At 48.4% G+C, this 14,289-nt stretch overlaps 1 protein-coding gene and 1 non-coding gene across 2 annotated transcripts in view; both read right to left on the bottom strand.

Annotated features, from left to right (window-relative positions):
• The window catches only part of LOC126547884 (visual pigment-like receptor peropsin), a 694,884-nt gene that overhangs the window by 422,905 nt on the left and 257,690 nt on the right, over positions 1 to 14,289 (bottom strand). The window lies entirely within an intron of this gene.
• On the bottom strand, positions 433 to 504 carry TRNAA-CGC (transfer RNA alanine (anticodon CGC)). Its single transcript has one exon. It is a non-coding gene; the product is annotated as a tRNA-Ala (tRNA).

Raw genomic sequence — 14,289 nt, 5'->3', positions numbered from 1 at the left:
AGGCATACCTGCTAACGTTATCCAATATGTTCAATAAAATAAAATATTCCAAAAACACGGTACAACATACGATTATAAAACCTACGATGTTCGGTGTTCACAGACACTGACGAGTTAACACACCAGTTCTTATAACTGCATCTCGCACTGTGTTTTTTGAATAATTTGCTTCGTTGAACGGCTTAGCTAACGTTAGCTGGGAAACACAGTATACTAGAAAGTGACTTCGAGCAAGGTAGTAAGTAACCATGTTTTTTTACAAGAAAATCTGAGACGCGCGAGTAACTCGTCTGGGACAGTTGGTGTGCAATAACCCTGTTTTGTACGACAGAAGTGCTAAACAGTAGCTCAGTATGGTGAAATATGCTAACAGAAGGCTGATTTTTTACAGAGTAAGGTTAAAAAAACACCACTTTCAGAAAGAAAAAAAAATGGAGGTGCCGGGGTTCGAACCCGGGACTTCTCGTATGCGAAACGAGCACTCTACCTCTGAGCTACACCCCCGCATTTCACGACTTGATACTCGCAAGATAACTACAGCGAAGCTAGCACACATACCAGAGCACAATCTCCTGGCACCACGATGCTTTCAAAGCTGAAGTCCTTCAAAGTTACCTGAAACTCCGGCATTATTCATGCAGCCAAAGCCAGCCAGCCAGCCAGCCAAAGCCAGCCAGCCAGCCTCACACCTTAAGGGCGTAGCTCTTCCAGTTATTCTTTTTATACCCTGCAGAGGCCACGTGTTCCCTCATTTTCTACCATGGCTGAACTTTTCGCTATACTATTGGCGTTTCGCTCCACAGCATCAACAGACAGCACGCAGTGATTTTCAAGCCGCACTCGCCTCGATAAAATGCATGGACAAACATTTTTCGAATACATATTTATTATACGAAACGCTGAAAGAGTTCACAGAAGCAAGAATTACGTTGCAGCATTTCAGTGGATACCAAGTCACTGCACTATTCCTGGAAACGCTTCAGCGGATGGAGCTGCGAATCGGGCTCACAAAAAAAAAAGGGAGAGATTAAACTTTCCTCTTTCACGTAGTGAAGACCGCTTGCTCCTGAAACAGCGACCCGGTCGTCTAAGCAAAAATAACTCGGTGCTTTCACACTGTTGATGAAACTAGGTATTGTTTTACTGCAATGGGAATTATATGAAAACTCCAGGCGCATTTGCACCATCGGCGTGCATGTCGCCGTCACCGTGATGTTCCGTATAAAGTGCAAGTACGATAACATTGCGGCCACGCGCCGTATGCTATGGGTGTGAACGAAAGCGTGTAAAGGTGAGCCGAGAAGGATGGCGGCTCGAACTAGCGCGCGCACGGGAAGAAGGCGGGGAGGAAGCGCGCAGTCTTTCATCGCGCATTGGTAGCAGGGGGCGCTCTACTCCAACAGAGGATGGACAAGTTTCAGAAGTGAGGGAAGCTCACAGTAAAGTTGATTATGAAGAACGATTGAGGAATATGGAAGAATGTAAATGGGATGGTAGAGTGTTGAGGCACTTGTACAGAAAATAACATTGATTCACAGTGGAGGAAAAGAACTAGGAAGCTTACCAGCAAGTATGCGGCCTGTAGGGTGGGCAAGACAGCAACAAAGAACGTCAAGCGGAAAGTCAGACAGGCTGAAATCTCATGGGAGGCGGCAATGGAAAAGAAAGCTGCCACGAGTAACTACTTACGAGAAAAAAACGAAATCAGGAAAGAAACAATTTATGATAACTCAAAGGTAAGCTCTCTACTTTTCGAAGCGAGATCAGGATGCCTTAGAGCACGCACTTACAAAGCGAGATATAAGAAGGAAGAAGAAGCATGTGCTTGCTGCGGTGAATCTGGGGAAACGATGGAGTATGTTTTATTAGTATGTGTCGATATCTGCCCAGCGGTCGATTAAGGCACCACTGGACTCCTTGAAGCCCTTGGGTTCAGCGAAAGCAGGGGGAAAGCAAACATGTTCGCAATAGAGATTAGCAAGTGGTGATTGGAAGATTGGTGGAAGGAAAGTAGGGAAACGACAAAAGACGCAGACGTACAAAAAGAAAGTTCTGAAAACTTGGTTATGAGAATTCATAGGGCATTTTTCTTTGTTTTTCTCTTTTTTTAACTAGGCAGGACACTAGGCCATAAAATAACAACAGCTTGGCGGCGCGACCCACCACCCCGTTCCAAAAGGAACGCTCATAACATCCATCCATCCGTCCATCCATCCATCCGGCCGCGTATGGTGCAGCCACGCGGGCCCTATCTTGAAATCGATGTGCGGTGGGTACAGTCTAGGTGAGCCGAGGGATATGGCTTTGTGTGCGCTCTGTTCTCTCCGCTTAATTCGCGTTGAAGCGAGAGGCAGCACGATGGGCAATTCGCTCGCTGCTGTTGCCGGTCTTCCTCACGCCAGCGTTTTGACGGCGAGTGTCCACGGTCATGGAGTGAGATGTGTTCATGTCTGCCTGTGCGCACTTGACGTCATGTTTGTTAATGTAGTTAGCAAACTAATGTTTAGAAATTTATACGGCCAATAGAACTATATCCTAACCTAGTATAAGTATCGAATGATTTGCTATCGCAATCGATGTTTCGGCTTTGGGGCGAAACTGTGACAGTGCAAAATTGTCAATTCCGCCAAAACTCAGAGATAACAGAAAATCTCAGGCATTACCGCAACCCGTGCGATTCGGTACAGCGTATACGCGGCACTTTCTGTGCAGGATTAAGCGGGCTCCCTAGTCCCCAGCTATCGTGTGGCCATTCAGACGGGGATGTGCCCCACCTCCTCCTCGAGTGCGCAAGGCAAGAAACTGCCAGAGGGAATTTGAGGGCAAAAGAGAGAGAGAGAGAGAGAAAAGGATGCAAAGAAAGGCAAGGAGGTTAACCAGAGGCAGTTCCGGTTGGCTACCCTGCACGGGGGGGAGGGTGAAGGGGGGATAAAAAGAGAAAGAGAGCGGAAGGGGGAGATAGAAAGAAATAGAGATGAGCACGACCAAACCGCGTACACTACAAAGCGGTAGGGGGCGGTGTTCTTACAGTCTATCGTGAAGCCCCACAGACCGCAGGAACCTTAATAACGCGAGTAAGGCCTTTAGCGTGAATATTCTGTGGGAGTACTGGCCTAAAGCTTTCAGTTCTGATAGTGGACGATTGTCCAACTGGTACAGGACTCTGCACAGGACTTGTCTCTGAGCACTATATCGTGGGCAGACACAAATAATATGTGCGAGCGTCTCATCGATGTTGAATGTGGCGCAGGTGGGGCTGTTGGCCCTTCCAATGAGGAAAGCGTACGAGTTCGTAACTGCAACGCCTAGCCACCGACGGTACAGCATGGTCTGCACGTCGTGGTGAGCACGTCGTGGTAACCGAGGCGGTAGGTGCATCCGTATGTCCGGAGACAACGAACGCAAACGACACATGATGAAAGCGTTCATGTCCTACAGAGTCAAAGTACATTCACGGGACATCAGTCGCAGCCCAGCCGCAGCGTCTGTTCGCGAAAGCAGAAGCAAGACACGTTGACCACTTTCACGTGCAGATCGGGCGGCTTCGTTGGTGTGGTCATTCCCGCTGATGCTGCAATGTCCTGGAAGCCATTGAAAAATTATGTTGTGTCCCTTGTCAGGGCTGCGATGATACATGTGTCGAATTTCTGAGGCCACTTGTTCATTGGGTCCGTGGAGCATTCGGCTTTGTATGCACGGAAGGGCTGCGTTGGAGTCACTAAAGACTGTTCATTGTTGCTGTGGTTCATGATTAATGAAATCAAGTGCAGCACGGAGTGCCGCGAATTCAGCACCTGTCGATGAAGCACCTGACATGAAGTTCTTAATTTGATTTCTTTAGATTTTGCTGGGATGATGACTGCAGCAGCAGAGCTGTTGAGTTTTACCGAACCATCTGTGTAGACATATTGCCGGAATCTCTGTACGTTATTAGAGTGGAGCAGTCGCAGTTGTAGGAAGGATCTTGAAGCGACAGGACTAGGCGAGCAGGATTTATTTGCAGGATTTACATTTAAAACAAGACATACATCGGCAGTCCAGCGTGACTCCCATATGGAGCCCGCAAGACTAACATACAGCAAACAGCTTACGAGCACACAGCTCACGAGTACATTTCGAGCATGACAACGAGCACGCAGCTCACTAGTACATTTCGAGCATGACAACGAGCACACAGCTCACTACGACGAGCACACCCTAGCAGCCGGTAAACGCTGCTTATAAGCGCTTGGTCCCCCCTTGATTCCAAGTGCACGGAAACGTTCGTCCAGTCGTCGTTCGACGTCACCGTTCGACGTCACCGCAGATGACCCGCCCTTTTGAAGGAGGCGGGCTCACATACTCGGGTTGCACAGGTTTCAGTGCCGCACAGGTTTCAGTGGTCCGGAGCCGACGTCAGAGGGGCTTCGTAGAACTCTGAGCCGTCCCTGTTGACGCGGCCGGATAGCACATTGTCTGGTTTCTCGAAAAGCTCATGGGGAGGTTCCGCCAATTACCTCCCCTCAAGAACTCCCCTGAGCTGACCCCGCGCCACGTGGCAGCCAGTTATCCGCAGTTCTCTGAAGTGCGCCCCGTCCGGTTGGATTGGAACACGTGCAGCGGGCTGAAATAGCTAGCACGTTGTCACCCCGTACGGCCTTTCCTAACAGCTCCTCCATGGCCCGGAAAATCTCGCCTGGCCAGTGCTGGTAACCGCTGGGCAGGAAGAAAATGGCTGGCGAGCAAGACGATGGCTTTGCTCTCTGCAACCCCTGCGTACTTGGAACGCCTTCAACCATCTCACAACAACTGGCACAGAAGAGTCGATCCGGCAACGCAATACCACTCAGCGTGCAAACGCCTGGAATCAGCTGTTAACCCACCAGGCTTCCTATAAAAATTTCAGTGCAAGTCATTCAACTGGGAAGCCCCAAATTTCGCCCCAAAATTTCGTGCCGCCAAAGCGAGCGTTCACGTTCCTCTTGAGTTCGACCAAACCCGACCGTCGCGCTGCACAAGAGTAAAGGTTTACGCAGAATTAAACCGAAGGCTCTCAAACACCAATACCCAAACATAACTTAAGCAGCCTAACTTCGTGAACAGCCTGTTCTTATCCTACCACAGTGGCGTACTTATCTCATGTACTGCTGCCACTAAACCGTCTGGCCAACTCCACAGGTACGTAAATACAATCGCGCTAGCTTTGTCGTCTCTATTCAAAACGCGTACTTGCGACGCTTACTCACATTTGTTCCTTTAATCCACACAGGACACGTTCCTTAAACAACCAGACTTGCGTAACTTACGCAACACAGAGGACCCTTTAAACAAATGTGTCTTCTAACGACTAGTTCTACGCACGCGTACTAGAGAAGTCAGAATACGGCTGCCCTCAACACACACGAGCAACCCAGTCATAAATCTTCTTCTTCCCTCCGTCCACACAAGACATGCGCTAATGGAACTACGAACTCAGTGCAAACCACGCACTTACTGATCTACGTGCTTAACCTTCGAATATAAAAAAAACACCTAAAAAAAAGAAGGTTAAATAACACACACGCGCGTTACGATAGGCCTCTCCCCGATAACCTTGACACTCAGGTTACTCTCACACACACAAAAAAAACAAAGCCTATCTACTTATTAATGAACACCTCGCGATACTACATGTTTACAAAAAACGCGTCTTTCAAATCTCCGAGCTTCTCAAACAAAACACAAACAAAGCTCATACTTTTACTTATTGAAAGAAATCCTAGTCTCAAATCGCGAAAATTTGCAAATGTTCAAAAATAAAACAAAACAACACGTTTTCCTTCTACGGAAGCTCTCCTGGCATCTCTTTTCAAACGTTTACATCTGACTCATGCTTTTGAGCCGTACCCGAGGTGGTCGCGGTCCGAAAGCTACTCTGGCTACCGAGGAACAACAAAAGGGCTGACTCACTGTCAGCTCCCCCAAGACGTTACAGTTTAATGCCAATTTGCGTCCTGGCGCCCCGCTTTCCTCATGACCTCGATTGACCGCGTCGCTACTCCCGACCTAGTCTCGTCTTGCCACCTTGCGCTTCTTCGTACTGCACGTTGAGCTTCGAAAAGAACGACGGAACGACGAGGAATTTAACTGCCTCGTGCCCTTTGTCCGCGTCCGTGCAGAACATGCTTCTCGGTCCCCCTTTGACCGGTGGCTCGAACGTGTTTGATGCGTCAACATCATCACCGACGACCGCATCTTTCTTTTCTCCGCGCCCTGCCTTTTCGCGTCTGTTGCCGTCTTCGGCTTCGCTACATTAGCCACCGCATTCCGATCTTTTCGGCGCTTCTTTCTGCGGCGCTTTCTCCTCGAACTCTCTTTCATGCCGTCATCTCAAGCCTCGTGCTGGCCGTTACACATCTCGTCGGCCCGGATCGGTCTCTTACCCGCCCAGTCTGAATGATCCTTAACTAAATCATTCCTCTCTTGGCTACCTAGACTGGCGGAGAGCTGCACCGATCCCTGAACAATGCAGTTGTCTTCCCTTGAGCTACGGAGCTTGCAATCCTGAGAATTACCCTCAACTGCATCGTCCAGCTGGCACTTCACTTCGGCACGCAGATCTGACTCGACATGGGTGCTCGCGTCTGTCAAGTCCGTAGTATTCTGTACCTCGCTAACGACCTCGCTACTATGAGATGCGACGCACACGCGCGGTAACTGTGCCAATTTGTTCGCAGCTGGCCTAGCTGTCTCTACAGTCCTCTGTTGGCACAGCACCTCGTCGCTCTCACTCTGGCCTTTAATGGCCTCTGTTGCCACTAAGGCGTTGTTAGCTGCTAGCACTTTGAGTTCACCTGTGAACGTGCTGCTACTCTCACAGGTACTACTACTTTCCTCGGCTTTTGAGCAAAATCTGCTATCTACTTCCCACTTTCACTGCGTCCAGCCTACAGATTTCTCAAGCCGCTGTGCACTTCGTGCTTTTAACTGCTGCAAATCTTTTATCTCTTTGTTCACTGCTGCCATTTCTTTTTGAACCAGTTGCCGTTTTTGCTCACGCTCTTGGCGTTTTTGCCTAATTGATTCCCGTTCCTGTCTTTTACTTAGAATTCGTTTACCCATTTGTTCGATGAATTTCAAATCATTGCTACTTTCTACAATGGTTTTACGAATCTCTGACTCCGTCAATTCCTCGTCTACGTTTACCATGAGCTCTTCACACAACCACAACAGGTCAGCTCTCGTCAAACAAATTAGGACCATGGTCGCTACTTTAAGCTTTGGCTCTGCTGTCACACAATAGTTGTTGCGATACCCACGCAAATCAAAATACAAGTAAAAGATCCCCAGCGAATCAAATAAAAAAACACAGAGAAATTGAAGCCTGGTAAATCTTACAGCCGAAACCAAACGCTAACCCACTGAAGCAGCACCATATCACCAGTCCATCTCCGCCGTACCCAGTCAGTTGCAAGAGGTGGTCAATCCCAAGTCACCTCCAACTTGATCAGGTTACCGGTCGGTCACCATGTGCAAACGCCCGTCAGCTGCCGTTGCTGTCTCCGAGTCGTAGGCCGATTTAGGAGCCGTAGGCCGATCTCACCGCTGCCAACCAGATATTAGAGTGGAGCGGTCGTAGTTGTAGGAAGGATCCTGGGGCGAGAGGACTAGGCGAGCAGGATTTATTTGCAGGATTTACATTTAAAACAAGACATACATCGGCAGTCTAGCGTGACTCCCATATGGAGCCCGCAAGACTAACATACAGCAAACAGCTTACGAGCACACAGCTCACGAGTACATTTCGAGCATGACAACGAGCACGCAGCTCACTAGTACATTTCGAGCATGACAACGAGCACACAGCTCACTACGACGAGCACACCCTAGCAGCCGGCAAACGCTGCTTGTAAGCGCTTGGTCCCCCCTTGATTCCAAGTGCACGGAAACGTTCGTCCAGCCATCGTTCGACGTCACCGTTCGACATCACCGCAGATGACCCGCCCTTTTGGAGGAGGCGGGCTCACATACTCGCGCTGCACAGGTTTCAGTGCCGCACAGGTTTCAGTGGTCCGGAGCCGACGTCAGAGGGGCTTCGTAGAACTCTGAGCCGCCCCTGTTGACACGGCCGGATAGCACATTGTCTGGTTTCTCGAAAAGCTCATAGGGAGGTTCCGCCAATTACCTCCCCTCGAGAACTCCCCTGAGCTCACCCCGCGCCACGTGGCTGCCGGTTATCCGCAGTTCTCTGAAGTACGCCCCGTCCGGTTGGATTGGAACACGTGCAGCGGGCTGAAATAGTTGGCCCGTCGTCACCCCGTACGGCCATTCCTAACAACGTGGTGAATGTGTTCCAAAGTTGCTTGTTTCAAAGCTTGCAACGGCGCCCCGGCTTTCTTCCTGATTCCTGGAATTGCCAATTGCACTTGCGGCCGTTGCAGACACCACAATGGATCTGATAATCGTGTAGCGGGCATAAGTTCTCATGGCAAGTTGGACTGATGTCTTATAACACCTTTGGCAAAAGTAGAATGTAGCCTCTTTGCTGGCAAGCAAGCGAGATGGTGTGAGGGAATCCGAGTCAGGTGTCGGATGTGTGCTCTCGGGACATCTGTATCTATATATACTGTCAAAGGAGTGTCTCCGGCAATGGCCACTGTCGCAATCGATGACGTAGTTTTGGGGAGACCGAGACAAGTTCTTAGTGCTTGTGCTTGCACACTCTGAAGTTTGCGGATACGTGTAGTGCAAGTATTTCCTAGTACAGGTAAGCTGTACCGTAGGAAGCCCAAATACGGTGCTTCATATAGTTGCGGGAAAATTTAATGCTATTAGATCAAGGGTCATTCACCCTAAAAAAATATACACTTGGCACATGGCCAACTGGGTGGCTTCAGAGAAAAGCGCGTGTCGTTTTAAGCGTTTTCTTAGAAATCACCAATATCTTAGATCTGTATTGTATTTTAATATCCGCTGAAAGATTACATGTATAATGTAAGTGTATGCTTATTTTCTCAGAAGTTTATGTAGTATGTTATGTACGGGTACAATTACGGGTATGTGCACTCGTCTGTGAAACTGAACTTTATGCCGCGGAGTTAACGAAGCACATGCGTTTACATATGCAATTGCATACACGTGCATATTCTGTGGGTCCCTGGACTCATGTACAGAACTCTCGGATATTACTGACTGACTGTTTTTGTCATAATTTTGTACCGCATTTTGTTACCAATGCTGTGGCAATATTATTCTTTGCCGGGCGACGAGGAGTAGCCGGTGCCTCTTGAAGGCGCCATTCTTTCCTAATAAGAAATGCCAATAAAGAAAGCACAAATAGAACATTAGGAACGAATAAGCAGTTTGTTCGGATATACAGGATTCTTGGGAGGATGCGAACTATTGGTGTATATAATCGGTAAGGTCTGGCTCTCTCGGAGACGTAGCCTGCTATAATGCGTAAGTCGTCATCGTTTATGTCAACACTGTTTTCGTGGAGATGAAATTTAATGTATTTTAGCTGAAATTCTATGTTTTATTATGAACACAGCTGACGGCTTCAAATATTCGAAAACTTTTCGGAAAATATTTGCGTTTACAAATGGTAGCAATTCAATGCGAAGACCGCATTGAATAGCACATTACTCGGTCCGTTATGCGAAAGTTTCGAATATTAGCACGCCCCTGAGCTTTTGGCATGTATTTTTACCGCGTAGAGAAGGCTGTTGCTGATTGCAGACGCATCTTATCTTCCGAGACTTGCCGACAATTTCTCCGTCCCAGCGCCGCATTTTAGCAAAGTATAGGACCCAAAATATATGCGTAGATATGTTGTTCAGTTCATCACTCAGATGTGAAATAGAATCGTTGTAAATGTTAGCTTGTTCCCCTGCCACGCTTGTCAGGATATTTCTTCGCTCTAGGCACTTCATCGAACATTGGTAAACCAGGCGTTTCTCAAAGTAATAAGTTTATTACTACATGCTTTCCCTTTTATTAAATTACTTTGCTCCCGCACTCTTCCATTCGTGTGCCTCCCGGTTCGTCCAACGTACGATTACCCACAGGTTAACAGGACGTCGCAAACGATATTCGTCTTACAATATGCAAAACTGTTCCCTCTATTTCTATGAGTTGCTTGCTTCTTCCACATTGCGAAGTTCCCAGTGATGCTAGCGTGGAAAAGAAAACTTGCACAACTACGTCGCCCGCAGTTTTCACAAGCCTCCGTTATAAACCCTAAATGTAGGCACCTGATCACCACCGGACAGACGGCGCTGCAACTTACATTTATGACACCAGTGTCGCCTGCACTACAGTCGCTATAGCTGCGAAGGAAATGAAGCGAGATTCCAAACGCCAAGTTGTGTGCCCAGACTTCATCTCTCCTCTCAGTTTTTCGCACCGAGCTTTCACGCCGAGCCCCAAGCCCAAACATTCCAATGTTCCCGAGGCCGTGTTCAATTGCGCCCATGCCCAGTCATCGCCCGGCTGTCAGCGTAGATTACCATTTGCAAATCTGGGGCACTCTTGTGTGGTGATGTACGATTGGAAGTGTTATGGCGAATATAAAACGGCTCCTTTTAATTTTGCTTCCTCCACTTTATAGCACGTGTGTTGCGACACTACAGTAACTGTGGAAAGCGTCAGAAGAGTGCGCTTATAAAGACTGATGGCTGTGCGTGAGAGACCTTCCTAGTTACAATTTTTGTTGCCAGTGCCGAAGTTTACCCCTCAGGCGTCATATGCTACTTTCACTGAAAGTTTACTTTAACTACGTTTCTTGTGTCTTCGGAATTATGAAAACCATACCACTGCAAAATGCATTAGAAATGTTCAGTCATTCAGTAGGCTACACCACGTTTACAGAATGTGGACGCCATGCGCGAACTCCCTACATGGTTGTCGGATATGAGAGCCTCAATTATTTCGGGTCTTGCGTACTTTGGAAGTACCTATCCCGCTGCTGGAAAAATTTGCCTGATGTAAAACATCAAGGGAAAAAAATTAAGGAAGTGAACCCCCTACACCGATAGCAAACACCCGGCCGTCTAATTTCGAGTTCCTCTTACAAAAAAAAAAAAAAAGGCAAATTATTCAAACTTGCAGCGCACTTCCAATCGCAAGTATTTCACGATGCATGTAATCCAGTTGAAATATCATTATTTCTATCAGTGCTTTTGATTGAATATTTTCGCCTGTACATTGTATCTGCAACGCCTGATGGGGTTAATAAGTCGCTTGACCAAGCTGCAGAAGCATTGGTTTTGAAACCCTACGGAAAATAAGCATAACCACTTGATTCGTGACGCTGCTTTTTCTCTAGAATGGGCATGATCCAAATGACACTCGAACGTAGTAGTGACGATTCCCCGTTTTACTATAGCTATAAGTCAGGAGAGGAAAATAGAATCAGAATTTCTTAAGAGTATGGCGCGTGTCTCGAGCATTTGTGATCGCTTCTAAAAGCAAGCAAGAAATCTACTAAACCAAGTTCAGCGTTCACCGAAAGTTCCTTTTGTTGCAGCGACGCCTTGATGACTTCGACCACAGAAGTTGTGTATTGCCATTTAAGAGCACTACACCTTTTGAAGCTTTGAAGATGACATGATGGGCGTCTATGTACTTCAATACCTTCGACACTTTTGTACACCTCAAGTGATCTGAATGCAGGGCTGCCTCATGATCTTGTTCATAAACAGACGAACAAAAGAGGGTCTGACTGCTGCACGCTTCGCACAAGTCAACGCAACCATTTGGCCTACAAACAAATCAGCAAAATTCTTAAGACCTCTAAAAGCACTAAGATTCATAGTCAGAATTGAGTGCAACTGAGAAATGAGTGGTTCATTAGGAAGAGATGCTCTGGGAACTTAAAGGAGTACTGACACAAAAATTTTCGATCTTGTTTTTCCTGCTGCAATGAATAGCTAATGGCTCAGTGATCACGGCACGAAGCATCATTGGCTTCACAGCGTGACAGGTAATTATTTGGAGTCTTGTTTGTGGCGACCACTCCACGTTTCGGTTTCAGAGAGCGACGAGGGGGGCCAAAGAACGAATGTAAACACAGCTGAGCACGCGATCACACAAAACTGTGACGTGCGCACGCCAGCGCGCTCGCCGGCGCGCTAGTTACGTGTTGCTAGTTCTTCTGCTACACCTGCACATGCTTTGCGATGTCCTCGCCATCATCACCGTCCTCGTTTTCGTCCTCCAGCGGCGACTGTTTCCTGCAGGTGGGAGTGACCGCCGTATTAGACGTGGCCAACCACTTTTGATTCAATCCACTACAAAGCAGCGACTCGAAAAGTGCGGCCAGCGACAGCTATCAATATGCGTACGCACTGCTACAAGTAGTGCGAACCATTCGTCGAGAGCGCTTTGGGGATGAAGCACATTCTGGAGCAGGACACAAGGCGGGGTAAAAGTCGGCACAGCATCAGGCTTGGGAGTACGTAGTCTTGGTGGAAGATCATTGGACTGCTCTAAGCGCGACGGGTTTCCTCGAAATGAAACGAACAAACCTGGCCTCTCTTCAGCGGGGTCCATTCTAAGGGTCCTGCGGGGTGCACGAACTCGGTCCCCTCCTGCCGCTCGTCGACGCCGACGGTAGTGAACGAGCAACCCAGGCGAGCTGGCGATCGCTGCAAAACGGTATAGGCCTATAGCTCGCTGGCCGTCGGATCCCACCTTGCGATCCGTCCGGACCTCGTAAAATGGACTTATATTTGTCAACACAATCAACGTCTGCACATTTATGTCGCTGATAAGTGACAATACAATTAGTTTTCCCGACGCCGTTGGTAGCGATGAGAAAACACGTCAGCCAGACGAGCCACTTCGTAGAGACGACTGCTGCGGCGGCTGCGCTGACCGCTTGCGAGTCAAAATCACGCCAACGATTTACTATTTCGCGCAACGTTTTATAAGATGCGCACTTTCTAGGTCACTTTACGCTGAGTTATTTCGTGTCGGAAACACATTTTAGCTGATATTTTGTGCCGGAGTCAGCAGCGAAAAAAGAAATAATAAAAGAAAACACCGCGACGATCGGAGCGGCGAGAAACTTGATCGCAGGGCCCGCCCCGACAGCAGCGCAAACTCGTGACGTAGCGTTTTTTCGCTTATTTATATTCCTTCCTTGATGTCGATGTCGCGATGGGTGGTGCCTTGCGGTTAGCTGCACGCACGTACTTTAGGATTGATTATAAATATGTTCTAAGCTATATTCGCCGTTGATATTTTGCAGGGGATTTGTGTGTGTGCCCACATAAATCGATCTCATACGTTAACTCGACTTCGAAATTTTGTGTCAGTACTCCTTTAAAGTGTGCGTTGCGTATATTCTGTCCTTCTCGCCCCTCCATCAGTCCCTAACCCATCCTAAATATGTTGCGTAGCGTCAACATTCAATTCAATTTCTAATTTGATTTTATTTCCCCATCACATGTTACATATTAGCCGAGAAGCCCTCGGTAAAAGATATATCCCCACAGCTTGAAAAATCCGTGGAGAATGGGTAGGATACCAGCTTCGCTGCGGGAGGTACGCGGTTCAATTCCCACCACCAGACACCCACCAATGTATAAGACGGGTACAAGCAGCCCCCACGGCCAGGCATCCGGCTTTCCTGGGGCGCGTCTATTGGGAATGGTTCGTTCAGGCCGCTATGCTTGCTGTGCAAGAACGAAGACAAACAAAGGCCCGACGCTCTTGCACAGGAGTACACCGGGGCAAGCTGCTGTGAATTCGAACGCACGACCCGCGCGAGCGCTCCCCGAAGCTCTGGGCTGCGCCTCATGTCGGCAGACAGAAAGCGTCACTCGCTCACACACAACAAAAAGGAGGTTTGGGCCGTTTCCCGTGGCAAGCATTTCCCATGCGATGTCGCAATGCACCTATTAGGCGGGCGCGCCCTCAGGTTGGGGACAAACACACCAGTCCAAACGTTTAGGTACCTAATGGCCGAGCACCCAGCCAGAAGCGCGCTTTTGCCTATTTTAGCGGTTGGTGCCCGGAGACAGCACTAGTCTGCCTCTCACAGCCGCGGCGGATGCTCTTCAACAAGGTCGTCTGTGGTTGGACAAGGGGCTTCCAGATACCAGACATATGATCATTATAGGCCCCCTTCTGAGATGCGATCCCCCACAAGTAGCCGAGCACCAGACCGGGGGACATCTCTACCGATTAGTTTCTGGTACCGGCATTTCAACACAATATCTCCAGCATTAGTGGCGGCATGCTCTACCGCTAGGCCACCACTGCGTTTCACTTAGCCACCACAGCCGTGGTCTACCGCAGCTGTGTTCTAGTAGTTAGGGCGTCCAG

Source organism: Dermacentor andersoni, chromosome 1 (assembly GCF_023375885.2).
Source record: "Dermacentor andersoni chromosome 1, qqDerAnde1_hic_scaffold, whole genome shotgun sequence".
Lineage (NCBI taxonomy): Eukaryota > Metazoa > Arthropoda > Arachnida > Ixodida > Ixodidae > Dermacentor > Dermacentor andersoni.
This window is presented reverse-complemented; position numbering and strand designations above follow the sequence as displayed.